Raw genomic sequence first — 10,330 nt, forward strand, 5'->3', positions numbered from 1 at the left:
TTATGTCGCATTGTCTCTTTTTATCCATTTATGTTTGTATCATAAAAAATCTATGAAGTTTAATATCGTGACACGTGCTTATTAATTTACGTTAAATTAATCAAGAGATTCCATTTAATTTGCTTATATAACATGTGCTTTGTTCGTTTATTTTTTTATCTACAAAAAAACAAACGATCGATTGCTCACATCACAGATCCGTTACGTTTTTTGATGTGAGCAAAACATTCAGCCCTTGCACACGAAGTCTATGAGTTTATTTGTTATACATACGTGAGTATTTCCGTTAAGTTTACTTATATGGCGGCGTTATCCTTTTGTCTGCATGTAAGGTAAGCCACATCGGATCCACCTGCAAAACAAAATAAGAAAAATCCACCTCATTTCCCCCCGGTTTCTAATTCGCCCTCACTCCCCCCCTCCTCTGCTCTTTACTATATGAGCTTTTTCCCCCTTCGATTTTTCATTTCGCTCCACCACCAAATCCCTAATTCAATTCCGCCGCCATCAAATTCCATGTCCACCGTCCAAATCAACCGCTCCGTCGCCAATTCCAATGTCCAATTCTCGGAGCAAACAACCGCCCTTGCCAAACCCGTGATCCACGAAACCCCATACCCGACCCGAATCCAACCAAAGCTTGTGCGGATCATACACGCCGACGCCGACGCCACTGACTCCTCCAGCGACGACAATGAGGACAGCGTCGTGCCGGCGGTGAAGCGGGGCGTCAGAGAGATCAACCTTGAGGTCCCTTCGCCTTCCTCCGCTTCGTCTTCTCCGCCTTGCTCCGGTTGTCCTAAGCTGTCCAAGCGAGCCAAGCTGCCGCCGAAATCGGGCCCGGGCCGCCGGGAAAGGTTCGTAGGCGTCCGCCAGCGACCGTGGGGCAGGTGGGCTGCGGAAATTCGAGACCCGAATCAGAGAAAACGGCTTTGGCTCGGAACCTTCGACACGGAGGAGGATGCTGCGGCGGCGTATGACAGAACTTCACTGATGCTCAGGGGTCCTCGTGCTGTCACTAACCTTCCTGGAGCTGGGGAGACGGTGGTTGCTGATGAGGTGGTGGCTGCTGCGACTGTGGGACCATGGGGAAGGAGGAGGAGCATTTGCCGCCGTGGGGAGGGGGCTGCTTATTGTTTTTAATCTTATTCCCTCCGTTAAGTATTAGAATAAATTATTAAAAATATAATTAGAAATTTCTATTTATATTGTGCTTGTACGGCGCCAAATTAAAATCATCATCTTATCCAACAAAATAAAAAGGCTTAATTGGATAAATGGTTCCCGTGGTCATAAGGTATTCGGATGATAGCCCCTGTGGTAAAAACATTCGGATTTAAACCCCTGTGGTCTAAGTCTGTTAGGATTTAAACCCCTGTGGTATAAGTCTGTTAGGATTTATGCCCTTCTGTTAAATAATGCTAATGTGGCTGCCACATATATGCCACGTGGCTGCCAAATGTCTGCCACGTGGCAAAAATAATAATTTTTTATTTTGTTTTTAAAACCTGAATTTTTACAACAAAAAAAAAAATAAAAAAAAAAAACCCAGATCTGCAAGAAGAAGAAGAAGAAGAAGGAAGAGGGAGAGGGAGGAGTCGCGCGGGGAGACCGGCGGGAAGAAGAAGAAGAAGGAAGAAGGAGAGGGAGGAGGGTCGCGCGGCGGGGGGAGCTGGCCTCCGGCGGGAAGAAGAAGGAGAAGAAGTCCGACGGGGGGGGGGGGGGGGGACGGGCGGAGGGCGGGGGGAGTTTCTGGGATTTTTTTTTTTTTTTTTTGTAAAAATTCAGGTTTTTAAAAAAAAAATTAAAAATTATTATTTTGCCACGTGGCAGACATTTGGCAGCCACGTCAGCATTATTTAACATAAGGGCATAAATCCTAACAGACTTAGACCACAGGGGTTTAAATCCGAATTTTTTTACCACAGGGGCTATCATCCGAATACCTTATCACCACGGGGACCATTTATCCGATTAGGCCTACTAACGAAAAGTTAAAAAAAATTTAATTTTAATAAAAAAAAAAGACAAATAAAGGTGTAATGAATAGTACTAGAAAAATGTAAAAAAATGATTTTTCGTTAGAAGTGAACATTATCATGAGTGTTCCGTTAAAACTCTTAATAAAAATTAACAAATCTTTGACCGAGTTGACGGGAATTGACAAAAGTGAGACAAAAAGAAAGAAAACAAGCGACTAAACAAGACAAAACGAATTTGAAGAGATAATGTGAAGGTAAACCATTAAGTGAAACAATGTGAGATTTTATATACGTACTTACCATACTATCTTACACCTAATAAGTTCTTTTCCTCCAAACAATGAGAATTCAAACTCGAACATTTTTTTGAAATTGAATATTATATACATACTTACCATACTATCTTACACCTAACTCTTTTCCTCCGAACAATGAGAATTCAAACTTGGACATTTTTTCGATATTGGAATGAGAAGTACCAAACTAAGAAATCAAACTTGGACATGGAATGAGGAGTACCAAACTAAGTGGTTTGCAGCCAAGTTGTTAAGAGTTGTTACCCAGTACTCGAAGCTCGTTTTGAGCCCCCCGCTTCGCTCAATATCGCTTGTAATTGAACCAAAAAAAAGAAAAGAAAAAAAAACTGATGGAAAATTGAACTAAACTAGATGTTGAATTAACAATAAAAATTGCATTCGTTTTTTGTGATGAATTCATCTAAACTTTAAAAGGGAGATTTCTATCCACGCGTCCATTCTTCATTCAAACGGGTGCTGCTAGAACAGGTCAACAGATTGTCAAGGTTGTGTCCGGACACGACAACTAGGGTTTCCAACGATCCAGGTTTTGAATCGTGAACAATCAGATGCGCGCCTGAGATCTGGAATGAATTACACCCATGAAAACAGACGCGTTAAAACAAAATCCAGCACTTCATTACCAACTTTGAGTGCAATAATATCAACTACAAAGAGGGAATACAACCCACCTGCCGGATCTGGTTCAGATTGCTGTTGTTCTCTCCACAAACGTGAGTTATCAACGTCTGAGGAATCGTCATCTCAACTCTTGGAGAAGGACTCTCAAATGTTGGACCATGTCCTGGTCGCTCATTACCAAAAGAATAGGGAACTCGGTCCATGTGAGCTGGACCGTTGTGATCCATACCATGAGAAAATGAAGGCTGATGACCTGGAGTTTGTGATGGAAAAGCAGAATGATCAACTCCATGATGGAATCCAGGTGAAGGATAGGGACCAGGGGAGGCTGGGTTATGCCTCGGTCTAAAGGAGTGGGGAGGCATCTCAGGAAATGGAGACATATAGGGCGGGCCACTGAAATTAGCATAAGGAGGTCTCATAGGGAAAATTGTTTCCCGAATCCTACTTGTTATCTGAAAGAGTGCATCCTGTACAGACGGCAAGCTTCCAATAACCTGCCATAAAGCACCAGGAGATTATTCCTACTGCATTTAGCAAGATTAGGATACTCAAGTTAATAAATGAAAAACTGTGGACCAAAAACAATAGACATAGAGAAGAAGAAGAATGGTATTTAAGCATTTTGATCAAAACACATGAACTATGTTACTAGTTATACTTCTGAACCAAACAAGTGTATCAAAATATAGTAAATCAATCGACCGTTAATGTAAGTGATGGGTGCATATTTTCATATATTTCCTTTGAATTTTGTATATATGAATGGGTTAAATGCACTAATTTATATTGTTTTAATTTATAGGCATTAAATACTGGAGTTATGCAAAAATGAAGTGAAAAATGAGCATTTTGAGTGTCTAGAGTAATTCCAGTGGAGCAAGAGGCTAATTAACTGCACCAAGACATATGCGTTACAACAAGAAGATGAGACTGCAATGGTTTTGGAAATCAAATGGACATGGGAGTGCTATTCAATGGATTTAAGAAGAGACATAATTATTTGTTTTTATTATTTCCGTTTATTTTCTTTTTATTTAATAAGAACTTAAAGTGCATTAGTTAGGATCTTAGTGGGGTTAAATTCGTTTTTTCCATTGTCTTTGCCGTGGGTGTTATAAGGAGATTTCTTCTCCTTGTGATGCATGACTGAAAAAAAAAAAAAAAAACATCAACAAATTTTCTCATAGGGGGTTGCGGTAAGGAAGGGCAAAGAGGAAGAGCTACATTGGAGTTTTTCTTTGCTAGGGCTATGATGTAGTCTAATCATGAATATTTAATTGTCTTGTGGCATTGTTATTATCATGTTTTTCTTCTTTATTGAGTATCTTTTGCTATTTGTAATGCGCTTGATTTTTATTTAGATGTTTGATCACCATCTAGGTTTAAATTAGGTTGATTTGATGCAAGTTAGAGTAGATGCCATACTTAACTTGGATTTAGCTTCTTGCAATTGATACCATAACCACCTATTTGTAGATGCCATACAATTAGGGTTTGTGTGATTTTCCAACGATTTCCATAGAGCTTAATGGGTTCTTACTTGTTTAAATTCATCTAGATGCCATATAGGGTTAACAAGTAAGGATACTTTTGATGCAACTAGATGCCATGGCCGTTGAATAATTTAGGGAAAATCGAACATCAATATTGGGGAACTACTTGAGGTTAACATATTAAGGTAATTAAGTAGGACATTACGGTGAATTCGGATGCCCCAAGTTTTATTTTCTTATGTTTTTAATTTTATTATTTCATGCATTTTATTTTCAAGTCATATTTCCTTTCAAGTTTAATTTCAATTTTTCTCTCTTTTCCATTAAAGCTTCTCAATTACAATTTGTTTCAATTTAGTTAGTAAGATTTTTAGAATCAATTCGATCTTTGTGGGACGATATCCATGCTTATATGCTATACTGTCATTTGATTCGTATACTTGCGAGCACAAAAATTCGAGACTTAATGAGCCTAATTTCGGTTATCTAATTTTCTCAACATTAAGTCTGACAGCCAATCACTTTATCCAGCACACAGACATCATAATGGGCTCAGACAAAATTCAAGCAAGAAACTTAGGAAGTTTTTAGTTTAATATTGTCTGCCTATCTTCCTGCAGAAATTTTCAATATCATACTCAACTAATCTAATTATAATTAAATATCATATTTCTAATGGTGTGCTTGCCCAGCCTACACAAAGGATAGAAGACTAGGAAACAGACATTGACCTGGGCAGATTTAACCTCCTACCAGCTCTGATTGCCAACTTGTTCAAAACTCTTTTAATAACAAGTTAAACTTTCGTATTGCATGATACGTTTTCTCTATTACGTTAACGGTCCACGTACATTTTTCAGTAAATGCAAAGAAGTTTACCTTCTTAGTTGTTTGCAGATAAAGCAGAAAATTATTTCCAATTAATACTCTAACAAAAATATAAATGAGTGTCAAGCACAACTTGGATTAGTTTAAGACTTCCAATCTCCCCAACACTTTCATAAATTTTTTACCTAAACCATATATATCTGGTAGAAATTTTCAGAGGAAAACGAATTGAAGATTAAGCATCGTGAAAAACGGAAAGAATGTGAATTATAATAACGTCTGTAGCTCATATGAGCTTAATATACCTGTACAACTTCATCATTTTGGTAGCTACCCTTCTGAACTTTTTCCTTTGGAAAAATCCGTGTACAAGCACCTGTAGCTCTTCTCGTTTCTGTAATAATGAAACCTCCTTTACCCAATAAACAACTATCAGCTGTCGATGTACAAGAAGCCTACCTACCACTGCAGCACCAGGTTCAAACCCAATCTCCGCAATTCGATGATGTGCGCGTATAACAGCTTCCTGTGCTGGGGAATATTTTTGCTCTGGATTCTGCAATGAACTTCCAACATTACACTTGAAAACCTTTCATTTTGTTTTATTTTAATTTTATTGGGCATCAGGAACCAAACATAAAATGTACAAAATGTTTCCAGTATGAAATGATAAAATGGTAAGGCAAATACAATTGGCCTCTAGTACCTCTTGTGCAGATATGATAATAACTCGCTCATCTGAATCAGGTGCACAATCAGCTATCTTAATTGATGCACCAGTTTCATTTTGCATAGTCCGAATAACAAAGCCACCCTTCCCTATCAGACTACCAACCTTATCAACATGACATAGCAACTTGAATACTACCTCTTCTTCCATAGCCATCCTGTTACCGCTTCTAATATTTTTAGGCCCGGGATTAGAAGAATAATTCCTTGAGTGATAATATGATGCATTAAAGCCAGGCCCAAAGCCCTGATGAGCAATAGGGTCAACTTGTGCAGGTATACCAGTTCCGTGACTTGATCCCCTTGAAATTTTGGTAGCACCAGAGTTAGCTACATCTACCTTAGGGTTATCCTAAAGACAACCTGAAATAGACAGAAGTGCTTTCTTCACAGCTGAAAAGTCTCTTGTTATCTGCATATCAAACCAACATGAATATAGCCCTGAGTAATGCATTAGCACAACAAAACCAAAACATGTTATTTGCATCCCCACAGTAGGTGAAGTGTGCTTCCCACTGCCTCGCTTCTCTCTAAAAAAGCTCCAAAAGAAAACCCTTCTCAGCCGCCGGCCCTAGCCTTTGGCTTTTGGGTTGGTGGCAGTTCTCCTTCTCTCTCCCTTTCTTCTGCTTTTCCTTCTTCTCTTCCTTTTCTTCTCTATTTCTATGTTTTTTTATGAGCTCTGTCTCATCTATCTGAGCTCTTGTCTCAGTTTTGTACCCGCTCCTCAACCAATTGCTGCTCATCACCACCCCCTCCTCCCTCATCATCACATCTTTTTCTCCTACCTCCCTCTTCCTGCCCTTCATCTTTTCCAACTCTTAACTAGGAATTAGATCTCAGAGTGTTGGGTTCTATCTTGACACAAGGCCCAACCTTCATAGCTCACTGTCAATTCAGCTTACCGGAAAAATTGGGTGAAGTGTGGAACGATTCACGTCAGAATAAGGGTGTTTTACACACCCCCTTTGCCCTCCCCCTCCTCCTGTTACTTTTGGTGACTTTTCTTGCATGTGTGGCTATGGAGGCTTTGGCTCTTGGTGGATTGACTGTGGATAATACTCTTAGATCTAGTTTTTGGTTAGGGTGCATTTTTCAGTTTGGTGTGATGTATTCCTTCGCGAAGGTAGCAGCAGCTGTGGTGGTGGTGACTAGTTTTTGGCTCTTAGAGCTTAGGGTTTTACTGTTCATTGTTTCTTTTGTAGCCTACTGGTCTAAATTTGTGTGGGCCTCCCTTTGTGGTTGGGGTTGTAGCTCTCTTTTTTGGGCTTGTTTTCTTTGGCTTGGTTTCTATTTTATGTTTGCTTTGTTGTGTAAGACTTTGTGCTTTGTTTAGGTTTAGACCTTTCTTAACACAATTGTATTTCTCTTTCATTAATGAAGCTTCATACTCGACCAAAAAAAAAAATGTCCTGTTTGTCTTTATTAACCCTTTTCTTTGCCCTTGAGCAGGTTTTGAGTTAAAGTCCTACCATCTTTGCCAGGATGAAAACGTATAGTAATGGAAATCATGTCTCTGGAGTTTTATAAAAAATTCATAATGTGGTCTTCCTCATTTATGCATATTTTTAATAAGATATGAAGAGCACTCGTTGACATTTATGACACATATACTTAGCAAAAGAAAGAAAATAAATCAATCCCATTTTAGAAACTTAGCTTATAAATCATGAAATACAGAACTTCTTGCAATTGCTTGTCACACCAACACATAAAATGCATGGGTGTGTGGTTTAGGTCTAAGCACGAATACCTAGTACATCATTGTATTCAGAAGAACTTCGGTAGGACTTATCATTGTATTCAAAAGAACTTCGATGGGACTTACACATCACACCAAGTCATTATACAGACATGATGAGTCTAATCACTCAAAGAAATTCATTTCTTCATATAAAGATACTAAACCAATAACTTGAAATCTTGTTCATAAGTTGTAATAGTATGTATAGAAATTCAAAACTGAGAAACTTCTATTCCGTCTCAACACACAACAATGCTTGAGTTGTTAGTCATACCATATTAGCATGATGACGTGGTATGAGCAGGCCCGGCCCAGGCCCAGTGCCACCAGGGCCCAAAATTGAAAGGGGCACCACAATTTTTTTTTGTTCAGAGCCCAAAATAGGGCTGGAGGGCAAGAGCCCAAGTGTGAGTGTCAAATAGAACGGCCCAAGTTTTGGGCATTAAAAAAAAAACATAAGGCCATCTCCAACCGAGAGCTGGCCAGATGGCTCGTTTTAGCCCTCTAGCCCTTCAAGATATTAATATTTTAATGAACAGTACATGGCCATATTTGCCTCCGTCTCCAACCGAGGGCCAAAGGGCCATAGGGCTCGTTGTAGCCCTATCACAAAAACCGTTTCCAACCGAGGGCCATGGGGCCAAACATAATTTATTATTTAAATTTAAAAACTACAACAACTTAAATTTAAAAACTACAACTTATATTTAAAAACTATAACTAAAATTTAAAAACGACAAATTAAATTTAAAAACTACAAATTAAATTTGAAAACAACATTAACTTAAATTTAAAAACTACAACAACTTAAATTTAATATCCATAATCAACATCATCTTCATCATCCGACATCGTATGAGTATAGTCAGAGGTAAACAACTGCCGTCGGCTCATAATTTCTTTTTTTTCTCTATCAAAATATGCCTTACTCATTGAAGTGTAATTCGAAGTGTTCATTTTCCATATTCTTATCATCCATCTCATCTTATATTTGTTTGGCCCGTTCTTCATGCCTACACTTCCTTTCTTCCACCTCAAGGGCATTTTGCTCCGCCAATAATCGCAATGAGGCCGCCACTTCATATTGAGCGGCGTAATCATCATTTGCCTTGCCCTTTTCCTTCAACCTTCGCGCCTTGTTTCGTCCCATAGCCCTAGGTATGGAACCTTCACCCAAAGACAGATTTTCTACCCTTGTTTGTTGAATGGTTAGAGATCCATCTTCATCCATATCCGCAGCTGAGGATGCAGTTCCGAACACCGGCGTAGGAGCTATCTGTGGTGGATCTTCAAATAACACCCACCCTTTACAAATTTCCCAACAACTGTGAAACTGAAAGGGTTTCGAGTTGCCCTCCATATACAATTCTTCTGCTTGGAGTACCTAGAAAAAATTAAAGGAAATTAATTTATGAAATTAAATGTAATATAATTAAATATTTAAAATAAATTGTGAAAACACTTACTTCGTCGTAGTAATTAGCGCTGCTTTCATGTCTACTTGCGGCTGCTAACAATGCTTGATGTCATTTGCTCAAACTTGGCGGAAGATGTTTCTCCCATCTTGAAGAACAAATCTCGTGGTTTCGAATATTCATTGGAGTGGTGCCTTCATAGAACTCTAAGTATTTTTTGGACACACGAGTCTAAACACCGTCATTTGTTTGACAATTCCCCCTCACACTATCTTCCGACACCCATCTATAAGACTTGCAAAGAGCTTCATCTTCTTTTCGGGTCCAAGCCCTACCTTTCATTGCAGATGAGGCCATTTGAAAATTATTGAAAATTTTGAATGATAGATTTTTGAAAGAGGAAGGAAAATATGAGAATTGAAATGGTGTAGGAATGGTGAAAATTTTGTGAGGAATGGTGAATGAATGGTTTAGGTATTTATAGGAAAAAATTAGAATTTTTGAGAATTAAAAAAAAAAAGCCCCAAAAAACCTAATAAATAAATAAATTTGAATCTAACGGTAACTGGCGCCAGCTAGTCATTGGATTCAAAATTCTTTTTAAGAATTCCTGTCGGTTATAACCGACAAGAATACATTTATTGTATTTAATGTAAATGTATTACTGTCGGTTATAACCGACATGATTAATCAGTTTTCTGACCAGCCCTCCAACCCTTTCAGATTTCGTGGGGCCCTCTCAGATTCCACGAGCCCTCTGGCCTAGCCCTCGGTTGGAGACGATTTTCGGGCTATTTTCGGCACTCTGGCCCTCTGGACCATTCGATTGAAGATGGCCTAAGGGGACCACTAGTCCCCCAATCAACCTTAAGTTACTAAATGATTGTTTGGTATCCTATTTGAAATTTTTTATAATTTCTCAAAACATTTTTTAAGAATTTTTCTTGAAAACAATTTTCTTTAAGACTCAAAAACTTGTTTGGTATGTGGTTTAAGAATTTTAAATCTTACAACTTAAACTGGACAAAGAGATCCAAAAAAAGGAGGTCGAGAGAGAAAGAGGAGAGAGGAGAAAAGAAAAGAAAGTAAGAGATAATTGGAGGAAAGATAAAGAAGTGAGATGATTGGAGGAGATAGAGAGGAAGATGAGTGAGCGAAAGAACAGAAAGAATGAATAAAGAGACGAAAAAGGTCAAAAAAA

At 38.6% G+C, this 10,330-nt stretch overlaps 2 pseudogenes; one reads left to right on the forward strand and one right to left on the reverse strand.

Moving 5' to 3' along the window:
• The first annotated feature begins 376 nt into the window (after positions 1–376).
• LOC126609574 (pathogenesis-related genes transcriptional activator PTI6-like) lies at positions 377–1,471 on the forward strand (annotated as a pseudogene).
• Positions 1,472–2,721: 1,250 nt separating this feature from the next.
• On the reverse strand, positions 2,722–6,779 carry LOC126611812 (KH domain-containing protein HEN4-like; annotated as a pseudogene).
• Between the last annotated feature and the right edge of the window lie 3,551 nt (positions 6,780–10,330).

The sequence above is a fragment of the Malus sylvestris genome, chromosome 17 (assembly GCF_916048215.2).
Source record: "Malus sylvestris chromosome 17, drMalSylv7.2, whole genome shotgun sequence".
Taxonomy (NCBI): domain Eukaryota; kingdom Viridiplantae; phylum Streptophyta; class Magnoliopsida; order Rosales; family Rosaceae; genus Malus; species Malus sylvestris.